At 43.7% G+C, this 14,008-nt stretch overlaps 1 protein-coding gene and 1 pseudogene across 1 annotated transcript in view; both read left to right on the plus strand.

Moving 5' to 3' along the window:
* The window catches only part of MYO1E (myosin IE), a 199,585-nt gene that overhangs the window by 41,744 nt on the left and 143,833 nt on the right, over positions 1-14,008 (plus strand). The gene's annotated exons all lie outside the window — the stretch shown is intronic.
* Positions 10,428-10,944, plus strand: LOC133085152 (large ribosomal subunit protein uL11-like; annotated as a pseudogene).

A 14,008-nucleotide genomic window follows, 5' to 3' on the forward strand; every position in this document is an offset into this window, starting at 1 on the left:
GTCCCCTGACTTGCTGTTTTACAAACCGTTTTTACTTCTCTGGGTGGTGGATGGGATCTGGGCCACTCAACCAGTAAGAGTTGGACTCTGAACTGGATGCTTTTGAGTCATTTTCCAGTGTCCTTTCTACTATATTGACGAAGGGAGGAATTTATGTAGCGATCACATCCTTAATTAAAGCATAGCTATAAAGATTGCAAGTAGCAATGCATATTTTTATTATTATTGATCAGTTTTTTTGTTTGTTTTTTTCTTGGCCACGCCATTGGCTTGCAGGATCTTATTTCCCTGACCAGGGATTGAACCCAAGTCCTCGGCAGTGAAAGTGCCGAGTTCTAACCACTGGACCACCAGGGAATTCCCAGCAGTGCATATTTTAACACAAAAGCAAGGTCCATAGACAAAACCAGAAAGATAAAACCATAAAAATGTAAATCCATTGTGTAGGAGTCAGACTCAGAGTATTATTTAAAAACCAACAGATATCACCAGTTGATGTGACATTGAGAAACATCTTGTGATTTTAAATTGGAAGGTGGGTTCAGGCTGACCACCCAACTAATTCTACTGTGCAATTTTCCAGAGGAAGTGAGAATTATTTGTGTATTGAGAGAAATACATAGCTGTCTGGGTTTTTCTTTTTTCCATATAAGCACTTGATAATGAAAAAATGTACCCAGTAGAAGAGGAACCAAACCTTTGAGTTTGATTAGAGTTTGGTCTTTAAAGTATCCAAAACCATTTAGAATGTGTGATGACTCTTTTCTTCCCATTACTTTGAAAGTTCTAATTGTTGTGCTTTGAGAAGATTCTTGATGCCTCCACATTCTGATTCGCTGGACAGCCCTGGTCACACAGGTCAGAGCTGGAAAGGGCTGTGAGGGTCAATCCATGTCCCCCATTTGACAGACGAGAAGATCAAGGCCAGATACTGAGAGTCCAGAGACCTGCCTAAGCTAATATAGGGTCACGACAGATGCAGTGAAAACAGACACCAAGCTTCCACACTCAGCAGCTTTTTCCCAGCCTTGATCTGTTTAAGAAGCAAATACTTGTTTAATTTTAACTAATTGAATTAATTTACCAAAAAATAAGGAGGAAATGCTAGATTACTTTAAAAAATGACTATTCATATGCTTTCATTTTAAAAAGCTTACAAAGTGATTGGACATGTACATTTTAGTTTTTTTTTTTTTTTTTTTTGCCTGTGCCACATGGCATGTGGGATCTTAGTTCCCTGACCAGGGTTCGAACCCGCGCCCCCTGCATTGGAAGTGCAGAGTCTTAACCACTGGACCGCCAGGGAGATCCCAGTTCTTATTTTCTAAAGGATGTATTATTAGATCGCACTATCATACTCTAGGAAATCCTGAGTTGAAATGGTAAATCATCTCCACTAACAATTTATCTTGGAGCTATGTGCTGGTCAGCTGATCTCACACCCTGCTAACTGGTACTCACTACAGGAATTTAAGGCCTTCTGTCAAGCTTTGATCATTTCCACAAAATCCCTGGTTATGTAATTTGGAGGTTTTTTTTTTTTTTTTTTTTTTTTTTTCCCTAATAGAAAAGAAAAATTGAATTAGTTTAGATTGTGAAACCCTGCTGAAGGGAAGATAGTTCCCCAGGCTAGAGTCATATCTTTGCAAAAAGCCTTAGAATGCTAAAAATAAAAACAAATTCAACTATTATTTTAAATTTGTAACTTGCAGTTGAGATTCTCCTCAAGGCCTTCTTTACTCCCTGATAGAAGTAAGGCCCTTAGGAGTCTTTTAACATCTTTAGGACATAAGACTCCTTCTTACTCCTAAAGTTTACTCAACAGTCTGACCAAAGTAGGTGCAGCACTTGGGCATTCATTCAACCAGTAATTCTGAGGCTCTGCTCTGTGTTGCTTTCTGTGTGAGGTGCTTAGATAGGAATAAACAGACGGGACACAGCTCTCTCCTACCTGGGCTTCAGGGAGGAGAACATTCACCTTGAACTTGGGGAGCTCTGTGTGTCAGCATCTCTGAGATGCTCCTTCCCCCCCTTTTCTTACCTTGAACCAACCCAGATTCTCCAACTCTCCTGACCGCTCCCCCAAATCTGCCCAATTCCCAAAACGAGACAGCCTGATTTTCTAAAACAAACTATTCTCTCTTATACGACTCAGGATTTAACTGATTTGACCAACACTTACCTATTATGTGTCCACAGACTAGGGACACTGCTTAGTAAAGACTGGGTTTTCTAATAGTTCGATGTCATGTACTCTGCCTCGTTGTCCGCATAGATATGTGTACTTGTCTGACTTTGTGCCATGTTCTTTGACCTCAGAAAATCTAGTTACCTCACCTTCTCCCATCTAAGCCTTCTTCTGTTTATAATTTGTGGCCAAAGTGGGTCCTGCCCTCTAGGACCGAGGCCACCTGGAAGGATGCCCCACTTCATTCAAATGTACAGGTGAGACAAGGGGAGATTCCCTCCCCCTCCCCTTTAGGTCTTGAACCTCAGATGTCTCTAGGATTCTGTTTTCATCCTGCTCTTGGAAGCTTCCTCTGTCTCCAGGCAGCAAGGAGGGGCTCCTGGGGTCAGAGAAGTCTCCATGGGCACACAGAAGGCTCTTTGTAGCTCCGAACTCGGAACAGCAGAGCCCTGAAAGCTTTAGTAATAATAGAAGGTGACAACCCCCAGATGCTCTTGTGGGCCAGCCAGATCCCAAGTCTGCTACTTTCCCTTAACCTCGAGGCCCCCTACCCCCTTGGGCCCACAGCCCGCACCCGTGCTGATGCAGTGCACACAGCCCTGCTCCGTATCACCCTTAATTCTTGAGTAGGAATTTTAATTCTCATATTGAAACTGTTTCTTTATGTATCATGTTCAGAAATGACATTTCATCAAAACTGTCTCCATCTGTTTATTTTTTTAAGAAACTGATGTTTATTTTCTGTCAAACTTATTTCCATTTTCTGTTGCCATTGATATTTTTTCTTTTTTTTAAAACAACTTTTTATTTATATATTTAATTTTTAGCTGCGTTGGGTCTTCGTTGCTGCACGCGGGCTTTCTCTAGCTGCGGTGAGCAGGGGCTACTCTTCGTTGCGGCGCGTGGGCTTCTCATTGCGGTGGCTTCTCTTGTTGCGGAGCACGGGCTCTTGGCACGCGGGTTCAGTAGTTGTGGCTCACGGGCTCTAGAGCGCAGGCTCAGTAGTTGTGGCACACGGGCTTAGTTGCTCTGTGGCATGTGGGATCTTCCCAGACCAGGGCTCGAACCCGCGTCCCCTGCATTGGCAGGTGGATTCTTAACCACTGTGCCACCAGGGAAGTCCCTGTTGCCATTGATTTTTTTTTTTTTTTGTCTTTTTTTTTTTTTTTAAACATCTTTATTGAAGTATAATTGCTTTACAATGGTGTGTTAGTTTCTGCTTTGTAACAAAGTGAATCAGTTATACATATACATATGTTCCCATATCTCTTCCCTCTCGCATCTCCCTCCCTCCCGCCATTGATTTTTAAGACGCACCATTTAAAATGTATATTTAGGACGGAAAAATGCTGTTAACTAAAAAGAGACGTGTCATCAGTTGTAAGATACAGTCTGATTTCAGCTGTGTTAAAATGCAAAAACAAAACATTGTGCTTCCCCCGCTCCCCCTCCCCACCAATGTGCTTCTTAGAATCAATAAAATCTGGGTCAGGACTCTTATTAGATTTCACTTTCGCTCTGACAGAGCTACTTAGTTGTTAAAATAGCCAGGTAAGCAGGACAGTTTCAGCCCATCACCGGCTCTCTTGGCTTCCTTATAAACCATGCTAAGTTAAGCACTTTGAACTTGAAAAACATTTGACTGTTCTCTCAAATGGTCTGGATTGTTTAACCACAAAAAGCTTGGGCTTTTATGTCTAAAAGTACTGTGGGTTTCTTTTTTCTTTTAATTTCACTTTTCAAAACTAAAAAATAGCTCGTAAGGTCACAGTTGTCACAGTTGTCAAAACCATTTGTAGGTATCGATACAGCTTCACTGGGACTTCCTTGGTGGTCCAGTGAGTAAGACACCGCACTCCCAATGCAGGGGGCCTGGGTTCGATCCCTGATCGGGGAACTAGATCCTGCATGCATGCCGCAACTGAGAGCCCACGTGCCGCAACTGAGAGCCCACGTGCTGCAACTGAGAGCCCACGTGCCCCAACGAAGATCCCGTGTGCCGCAACTAAGACCCAGCACAGCCAGAATAAATAAATAAATATTTTTTTTAAATGATTTTTAAAAAATACAGCTTCACTGTGACAGTTTCTTAAGCTATAAAGCTGGCATTAAGGACACCTTTTCTCAGAGGAGTCCAGTAGCGTCATCCAGGGAGAAGGGTAACATTGAGAAGTGACCAGTGAAGGAAAAAAGGCAGGACGTTAAGAGGGATCTATCTTGGTGCTCTTATGTCCCAGCTTTCCCTTGTCCAGAAATCCTTCTGACAATTTCTGACAGTGTTCTTGAATATGTGATGTCTCAGAAGGGAGCCTGCTTATTTCTGAACAGCTAAACTTATTAGAAATGTGAGGGCAATTGTGTTTCTTTTGTTTTTCTCTTTTAAAGGAATTTTACATCATCCATTTATTTTCTTTTGAAATTAGAACAAATACAGGTTACCACAGAAACTTGATGTTCAAGCTAAAATTTATTTTTTGTGTGTGACATTTATCCATTCAAACTGGTTCTGCTTCTCTAGATTGACCCAGCCATGAAAGTCTTTCTAACCCATTATAATGTCTTCTAGCTCCTCTGAGATTTATAGGAAGTATCCAGTTCCTATCAGACATGAAGTTAACTTATGGGTTTATTTCAAGTTCAGTTGCAAGTTCAGCTCTACAGTTTACTGCGTGATCTTGGGTAACTTACTAATTTTTCTCGTCTTTAAAATGGGGATAATAAACTGATTTACTTCTCACAACACTTTATCTCCGAGTTTTGTGAGAAATTAGTTGGTGCATGTAACTCCCATTGTACAGTGCCTGGTAAATAGTAAGTGCTCAATAAGTGTTAGTATTCTTAGTCACTATTCTGGTCAGCTCCTTCTTCTATCCCCTGCCTCCCAAACTGGAGTAAAGCAAAAACATCTTAATACTTTTAATTCCTTCATTTCTGTGAATGGCACCACAAGTGTTCCAGTCTCAGAATCCCGAAATACTGATGTCATTTCCTTTTTTTTTTTTTCTTCAGTCTTTCCCTTGATTTCAGTGTCTGATTAGTTATCAAGTCTTCTACCCACCCCTTCCTCTAATTCTCACAACCACTCATTTTGACAATTATAAAAATCTACCACCTGGTTTCCTTGCCTCAGCTTTGTAGGACAGTGTGGTTGTAACAGCAGGGACTTTCATGGTAGCCTCACTTGAGTTCAAAATCTGATTCCACCACTATAGGAGTGAATGGGCATTTTGAGACTTAGGTCCAGTATCAGTGAAATGGGAATCTGTCTCTTCCAGAGTGATTGTTGGGTAATTCGATAATATTATAAGTCTGAGGAGGTCTGGGCACACCTAAGGCATTCATTAAATGCCATTTACCCTCCCCCACCCCTCCAGTTCATTCCATGTTCAGTGACTACATGAATTCCTGAATCAATGCTTTAATTACATAGTACCTTGCTTAAGAACCCTCTGTGACTTCCCATTTCCTACTAAGGCATGTCTAAAGTCTTCAGCACACATGGAACATGGAACAGAGGTTCTCGGGCCAGGCTGGGTGTGCTTGAATCCTGGCTCCAGGACTTACTAACAACCTTGGGCAAATTTTGCGACCTCTGCCTCCGAGTTTCTTCATTTGTAGAATGGGAGTGATGATAATGTTACCTACCTCATAGGGTTATCATAAAGATTGAATTAGTTACCCACGTACAGGACTTGGAAAGGTCCCTGACGCCAGTTGTCCCAGGCCCTCCCTGATGTCCCACCCGCTTTCTTTCCTGGCACTTCTCTCATGACTCTCTTTTGTACTTCTAGGCTCCTCACAAGCCAGACAATTTGTTTTCCCAAAGCTGTCCCTCACTTCTGTCTCCCCTTCTCTTGAAGGTCTGTGTTGCTGCTCTCTTCACAAATTATTTCCTCTGTTGGTTTACCTTGGAGATGGCGAGTTTAGAGTTCGCCCCAAGAATCGGGACTGTTTACATGATTCATATCAGATTAAATTCTCTCATCCCCCTCCTTCCAGGTTTCTTTAGGGAGGAGGATGAGAAGAATATGTCTTACCATATATGACTCTTATCAAACTCTTAGAATTGCTTGTTAGTCTGTCTTTATGCCTCATTGGACTGTAAGTCCCAAGAGGTTGAGAAAAGTACCTGTCTTGTTCATCTCCATCTCCCAACTCATAGCAAAGTGTCTGGCACATAATAGGTACTCAATAAATATTTATTGAATAGATGGACGGTGCGCAAGATTGGAAAGTATAATGCCCCTTTTGACGTTTCCAAATTGCAAATATCAGATGCACTTTCTTCTCTGCCTATGGAGGAAACCACTCCTAGCAAGAATGCAGCTCAATGCTGTAGAATACTCTCGGGCTACTGAGGTTAACTGGGGGGCTTTGCTATTGACAAAGTCATGGGAAGTTAGTTATTAGCATATATGAGTGATCTCTTAATAATATCAACTTTCACAAGTACTTGAACTGAATCCAGATTTATTTTCCTAGTATAGTTTCAATTTTTAATGTGCATTATTTGCTTTGTATGATACCTTACTTACATAGCACAGTGCTTTCATAGAAATAATGAACCCAGAAAAACTCACATAAATCCTTTGTGAAATGTGCAGTGGAAGGCAATAGAACCAGTATCCAATCTACACGTGATGAAATGAACTTTGTCACTGAAAGACCAGTTTATTTGGTAGAAAGTGATCAGAAATAAAGTAAGAAGAACAAATGTGAAAAAGCATATGTAATCCTTTGGTCTTAATATCAGAATTCTTTCTGGAGTTTATTCACTTCCATTCCATTTCTTTCTTTCTCTAATACTGCTGGAAAGAGAGAGTACTACCCACATTTTTTTTTTTTTTTTTTTTTTTTGGGCAGACTCAGGTATAAGTTAATTAACATTTTGGCCTCCAGTCTGGAGAGCAGACCCTGTTCTCTTTGTAATGGGTGCTGTCAAGGAAGCTTTTCAAAGGCAGAGGGAAAAAATGGTACCCACTCCACTGTCAAGGATTTTTATGAGGGTCAAGTAGCCTTGGAAAGAATTCAGGCCACAATGACTTGGCTGCTACAAAGAATGCTGCAGCCCTGTGACAAGTTAGATTTGCCATAAACCTGCATTCACTAAATTCTTAAGATAGTGAGAGATTGTTGCACTGTAGCCCAAGAATTTCTTGTATACCTTTGTTTTTCCTTTTTTTGCAAGTGCAGGTTAGTTAAGTTGCTGCCCTCTCTTTGCTCACTTTCCCTCATGCTGTTCTTGCCCCTTCTCAGAATCACCATAAGCCAAATCACCCTAGGACTTGTTGGTCCTCCATGCATCAACATACAAAATATTCTTTAGGGCCCACACAGTGTTCCAAAAATGTCTCAGTAACTGATGAGACATGGCTTATTTGTGCTGGGGAAGTCTGATTTCATGCTCAAGTTCCACCCTGTGTGAGTTTTTATGCTAAGCCTCAGACAAATGTAATCTTGACTTAAGGTGTGCTAGTTTTATTATTTTTATTAACAGCAGCAGTAGCATTCGAGCATTATTTCCAAAGGCAAAGGATTCAAGGAGGTTGAGGTGATATATGAAGTCATTCAATCTTCCTAACAGCCAATGAAGTTTCATTATCATCTGCATTTGACAGATGAGGAAACTGAGGCATGAAGAGGTTAAGTAATTGGCCAAATGTTTTTCTTGGCAGGTCAGGACTAGATTTTTTTCTAAGGTTCCTTTCAACCCTGAGAGATGTAAATTCTTCTCTGGATGGAAATGGCACATCAGGTCAAAAATGTAGCAGAAGTGAGGGAGGGAGAGAGAGGTGCAGGGGTGTGTACTAGTTAAAGCTTTAGGGGGACACATGTAACATCCTGGGCTTCCTTACAACATCCAAGGAAGTAAGGGGAGGAGCTATATAGCTTCACGGAGTTGTGAGGGAGACTTTGGATCTTCCTTCAGGTCAGAGGTTACAAACTGCTGACCCCCTAGCCTCCATGGGACCTGAAGATGTGTTTATTTGGCCCATACATTAAAAAAAAAAAAAAAAAATTGCACCAGAGTTTAAAAAACAGATTTCATGTGAAAATCTGAATTTCCAGCTTCACTAGATAAATCGGATTTGGCAACCTTGAGTCCTCATTTCCTGGGGTGACATTTGGCTGGAGCGGCATAGGGGCTGCCCTCTTCTTCAGACCCTCCAGTCAGCTCAGCTTTCCCACTGCCTGCATCAGCCCTTTATTATCTGCCTGCACCCTGTAGGCATTTGCCTTGCAATCACCCCTCTGGTGCAGGGTTTCTCGTCCTTGATACTGCTGACATTTTGGACCAGATAATTCTTTGTTGTGAGGGGCTATCCTGCGTGTTGGGGAATGTTTAGCAGCATCCCCAGGCTCCATCCACTACATGCCAATAGTACCCCTTCCTCAGTGTGGCAACCAAAAATGAATCCAGAGGTTGCCCAGTGCCCGCTGGGGAGTAAAATGGCCTCATGAGAACTACTGGGTTTGTGTAATGAGCCTGAGCCAATGGCAGCGCCATCTCTAAGCATCTCTGTTATCAGTTTCTGGGCATGAGAATCTGATTGGTCTCACTTGGCTCAGGGGTCTCTTCCTGTGGTCAGGCGGCAAGGTGGCATTGACCATCATGACTGCCACCTCCTGCAGAAAGGGAGCAGGACAGGCAACCCAATAGGTGTCCATCGTAAGAAGAAAGTTGCAAAAGATGCTATGTGAAAACAAGAGAGAGTCCAGGAGTAACTCTCAATAGCACAACAATCTTAACTTTCCAAAGGATGTTCTTTGTACCTATTCCCTCATTTTATTCTCTCCTCCAGCGTTCTATGAAATAGCCAAGGCACATAGTTTGCCCTTCTAATTCAGCAAATGAGGAAACAGAGAGAAGTAAATGTAGTTGCCTCAGTGCACAAAGCCACTAGATAGAACCCAGGCTTTCTGGAGCCCACTGCCCCTCCGGTTACCCCTGAAATAGCAGCCCTCTGTAACACAGCACCCTGTCTACTTGGGGGAGATTGAGGGAGAAGAGCAAAGCCAGCGGTCAGCAGACAGCCCAACCCTGAGAACAAGAACGATTCAGTCACTCATGTCTGCAGAGCAGGTTTCGTTGGCAGGAGGCCACCCTGTCTAAGTCCTGCTCCAGTCCGTCTGGGTGTAACCCAGCCATTATGGTCTCTCCGGTTTCACATGCACAGGAACAATTAAGTCATTCTCATAATTTCATGTGGTACAGAAAGTTCCAAGCCAAAAATACCATCCTTGCTTCCTACTTTTAGACTTCCAGGGAACTTCCCCCTCCTTCCCTCCCTACAATTCACTTTGATTCCTTCTATTTTTCTCTTCTTGAATGCATGGCCCAGACACAGAGTCCTAGTTTACTTAACGAGGAGCTGTAGACCCAACACAAATCAAAACAAACCCAACCTCCATTTGGCAGGAGTGGTGAAAATAGGGAATTGACAGCGGCCCTCAAGTACAGAAGGTTAAAACACAAAAGAGTGTGCAGATCTCATCTCCAGTGTATGGAAATAAGAGAACTCATCACCAGATGATCACAGAAGGATGGTGGGATGACAAGGGAAGCAGTTGTATCTAGTATATTCCTATTATTATTTCTGGGTCCTAAGTAACCACGGTCACATCACTTTCTTTATCTTCAGTATATAAAATTTCCTTTCCCATAGGACTGTCACATCAGTCCTGTGTTGCTTCCTTAAATAATTAATTTTTTTAGATCTTTCTCAGATGTTATATTAACAGTAACTTCCCGACAGACAACTGATTTGGTCTGTGTGTACACACACACTCACGTGTGCACACACTGTCTCTGCCTTGGTGCTGGGTACATGTTGCTGGACCACCATGTAGCTTATATCAAGAACGAAATGAATTCCAGTTAGAGATGATTTGAAAGTTTCTTCTGTAGGAATAGATATTATAAGCTTATTTGTAACATGTCTTCTCCTTAGAGCAGTGGTTCTCAAAAACTTTAGCCTGCATCAGCATCACTTGGAGAGTTCATAAAAACACCAATTGCTGGTCCTACTCTCACCCCCAGAGCATCTCATTTAGTAGGTCTGGGGTGGCACCAGGACTTTGATTTCTATTAAGTTTCCAGGAGTTTCTGATGTTGCTGTCTGGAGGCTCCTTCCGTGAACTAAACTAATCAAGAATGGTGCTTTGACTTTCTTTGGTCGTCCCGAATCCGGGTCAGCCGACACCAGCTGCCTCTACCGTGCCACCTAAGTTCGACCCCAACGAGATCAAAGTCATGTAGCTAAAGTGCACTGGTGGGGAAGTTGGTGCCACGTCTGTCCTGGCCCCCAAGATCGGCCCCCTGGGTCTGTCTTCAAAGAAGGTTGGTGATGACATCGCCAAGGCAACTGGTGATTGGAAGGGTATGAGGATTACAGTGAAACTGACCATTCAGAACAGACAGGCCCAGATTGAGTGGTATCTTCTGCCTCTGCCCTGATCATCAAAGCCCTCAAGGAACCGCCAAGAGACGAAAAGAAGCAGAAAAACATTAAACACAGTGAAAACATCACTTTTGATGAGATTATCAACATTGCCTGACAGATGCGGCATCGATCTTTAGCTAGAGAACTCTCTGGAACCATTAAAGAGATCCTGGGGACCACCCAGTCTGTGGGCTGCAGTGTCCATGGCCGCCACCCTCAGGACATCATAGATGACATCAACAGTGGTGCGATGGAATGCCCAGCTAGTTAAGAACTGCAAAGAAAAATAATAAAGGGTTATTTGACAACCAATGGGGGGGGGAAAATGGTGCTTTGGGGAATTCCTTGGTGGTCCAGCGGTTAGGACTTGGCCCTTTCACTGACGAGGGCCTGGGTTCGATCCCTGGTTAGGGAACTAAGATCCCGCAAGCCTCGCAGTACGGCCAAAAAAATACATAAATAAAAAAAAATAAAAGCATCACAGTAGCATCCTACAGATCAATTAATAATTCCAAAGGTAGGGGCTTCCCTGGTGGCGCAGTGGTTGAGAATCTGCCTGCCAATGCAGGGGACACGGGTTCGAGCCCTGGTCTGGGAAGATCCCACATGCCACGGAGCAACTGGGCCCGTGAGCCACAACTACTGAGCCTGCGCGTCTGGAGCGTGTGCTCCGCAACAAGAGAGGCCGCGATAGTGAGAGGCCCGCGCACCGCGATGAAGAGTGGCCCCCGCTCGCCGCAACTAGAGAAAAGCCCTCGCACAGAAACGAAGACCCAACACAGCCAAAAATAAATTTAAAAAAACAAACAAAAAAACCACTCTTTAGAAATTTACTTATCCACCCCCAGGGTTCCCAATTGAAAAAAAAAAAAAAATTCCAAAGGTAAAATGTATCTTTTTTTAAAAAAAAAAAAGAATGGTGCTTTGAGCACTAGGTGTCCCTAGCGGTAGTGATGACTTGCTTCTTCTGCTTCCGTGCCTTATTTGTGTTGTCCCTGGAATGCCCCCCTCCTCCGACTGGCCAACCAAGTCCTCTGCATCTGCCAGGCCCAGCCTAAGTTCCCATTCCTCCACCTACTCTTTCCTGACTACTGCACTTCACACTTGTCACTTCCCTTCTCTGAACTCTTCCAGTTTTTGGAATAAGCCATAGAATTAACTCTGCTGCCTGCATCATGAGCATGTTGCACGTTAGTCCTTTCCCCATCGAGACCGAACACATTTGATGAGTGAACGCGACTATGCCTCATATACTCTTTTGTGTGTCCCTGCACCTTGCACAGGGCTAGGCACATTGTAGATAACTCAATACCTTACTGATTGGTGAACGCTCCACGTGAATTCAGAGAGGAAATAGAATGCTGCATATACGACCAACTGATACTGCCTGATAAACCCACCAAATTTTGCTTCTGATATGGTAACCCCTGTGACTTCTTTCCTCAAAGCCACAGATCCTTCTGCCTGATTCAGTACTGCCTGGACTTCGGTCTTCAGAGAAAGGACGTTATGGGCTGGTTCCGGCTGGTGGGCACCCGGGATGGTTGTCATCACCGTGCCTGTTGTCAACTGTGCGTGAGAGTTAGTCCCTGGGCTCCAGGGCAGTGTGATGGCTGGAGGTCAGCGTGCAAGGAGAAACGTCGAGAGGAGGGAGCGATGGTGATGTGCTGGAGAAATGGGTTGGGACCAGATTCTGAAGGTTTTACATGGCTATTAGGGGCTTGGAGTTGGTCCTATAGAAAATGGAGGGTTTTTTTTTTTAAAAAAAGGGAATGAGATAATCAGGTTTGTTCTTTGGAACCATAATGTGGAGGCCCCTGGCTTCTTATGGAGAAGGTAAGAAACCAGCAGAGGCAAACGTGTGAAGTAGAGTTGTTTTGATTTGAAGTCTTCTTTCTTGATGGTCAGCTCTTCCCACCTTTCTTTAGATACTCTTAGTTTCCTAGGGCTGCTGTAACAGATTATCAAAAGCTGGGTAGCCTAAGACGACAGAAGCTTCCTCTCCCACTTTCGGAGGCTAGAATCCAAATTTGGTCAGATCATGCTCTCCCTGAAGGCTCTAGGGGAGGATCTGTTCCCTCACTCCAGTCTCTGCCTTTGTCATCACATGGCCTTCTCGCTGTGTCTCTGTCTCTTCTCCTCTTCCTATAAGGACATCAGTCATACTGGATTAAGTCCCACCTAGTGACCTCCTTTTAACTTGATTACATCTACGAAAACCCTTTTTCCAAGTCAGGTCACATTACAAGTACTGGGGGTTAGGACTTTAACATACCCTGTTTTTGGAGGGGGACACAGTTCAACCCACAGCAGACACTTATTTGCTGCACCTTATTGCTTTAGGGCTCAAGGAAGCAGTGGGCTTGCTGCTGTAACGGGCCCACTAGTTAACTCACCTGTGTAATGTGCTCTCGGGGAGGGTTAGGAAACTGCCGCAATCTCCAGTAATACCAGTAGCTCACTTAAGTAATCATGCAGGGTGGGTGCACAGGACCAAGCCCCAGCAGGTTGGGAACTGACTGAAAAGAGCAGTTAGGGTGCTTTTGCAGGTGAGAAATAGTGAGACCTCGAGTAAGTTGTGGCTGTGAGAATAGACAGGAGCGGGCAGAGTGGAGGAACGGGTCTGAGGTAGAACCAGTAGGATTGGATGTCGGGGGAGGAGGGACTCAAGGCTTGTTATCAGCCTGTTGGAAGATGTGAGAGTGAGTGTGTGTGTACAGGGATGTAATATCTATCTGTGTATTATATATGTATGTGTTATTTTTGGGGGGAAGATAAACAAGGCCTTAGAGACAAGTTTTTCTTTCTTTGTCTCTCATCAATTAACTCAAAAGATGCTTTATTGTGCTGGAAAGGAGAGTAATAAACTGGAAATGATATGGAAGAAAGTGAGGAGCAACCTTGGACATCCATGGGGATTAAAGATATTTTTAAAGGAAAAATGGGGAAAGAAGAAAATTTTGGCCCACAGCCTTCTGAGAAGGTTCCTCTAAATGGTGTGTAGTTGTCTCAGGGCATGGCATCCACTCACCTAAGTGGACTTCTTTTTTTTTTTTTTAATTTATTTATTTTTATTTTTGGCTGCATTGGGTCTTTGTTGCTGCGCACGGGCTTTCTCTAGTTGCACTGAGTGGGGGCTACTCTTTGTTGTGGTGCTTGGGCTTCTCATTGCAGTGGCTTCTCTTGTTGCTGCGCGCGGGCTCAGTAGTTGTGGCTCGCAGGCTCTAGAGCGCAGGCTCGGTAGTTGTGGCGCACAGGCTTAGTTGCTCCGCGGCATGTGGGATCCTCCCAGACCAGGGCTCGAACCCGTGTCTCCTGCGTTGGCAGGCGGATTCTTAACCACTGCGCCACCAGGGAAGCCCTAAGTGGACTTCTG

The sequence above is a fragment of the Eubalaena glacialis genome, chromosome 2 (assembly GCF_028564815.1).
Source record: "Eubalaena glacialis isolate mEubGla1 chromosome 2, mEubGla1.1.hap2.+ XY, whole genome shotgun sequence".
NCBI lineage: Eukaryota > Metazoa > Chordata > Mammalia > Artiodactyla > Balaenidae > Eubalaena > Eubalaena glacialis.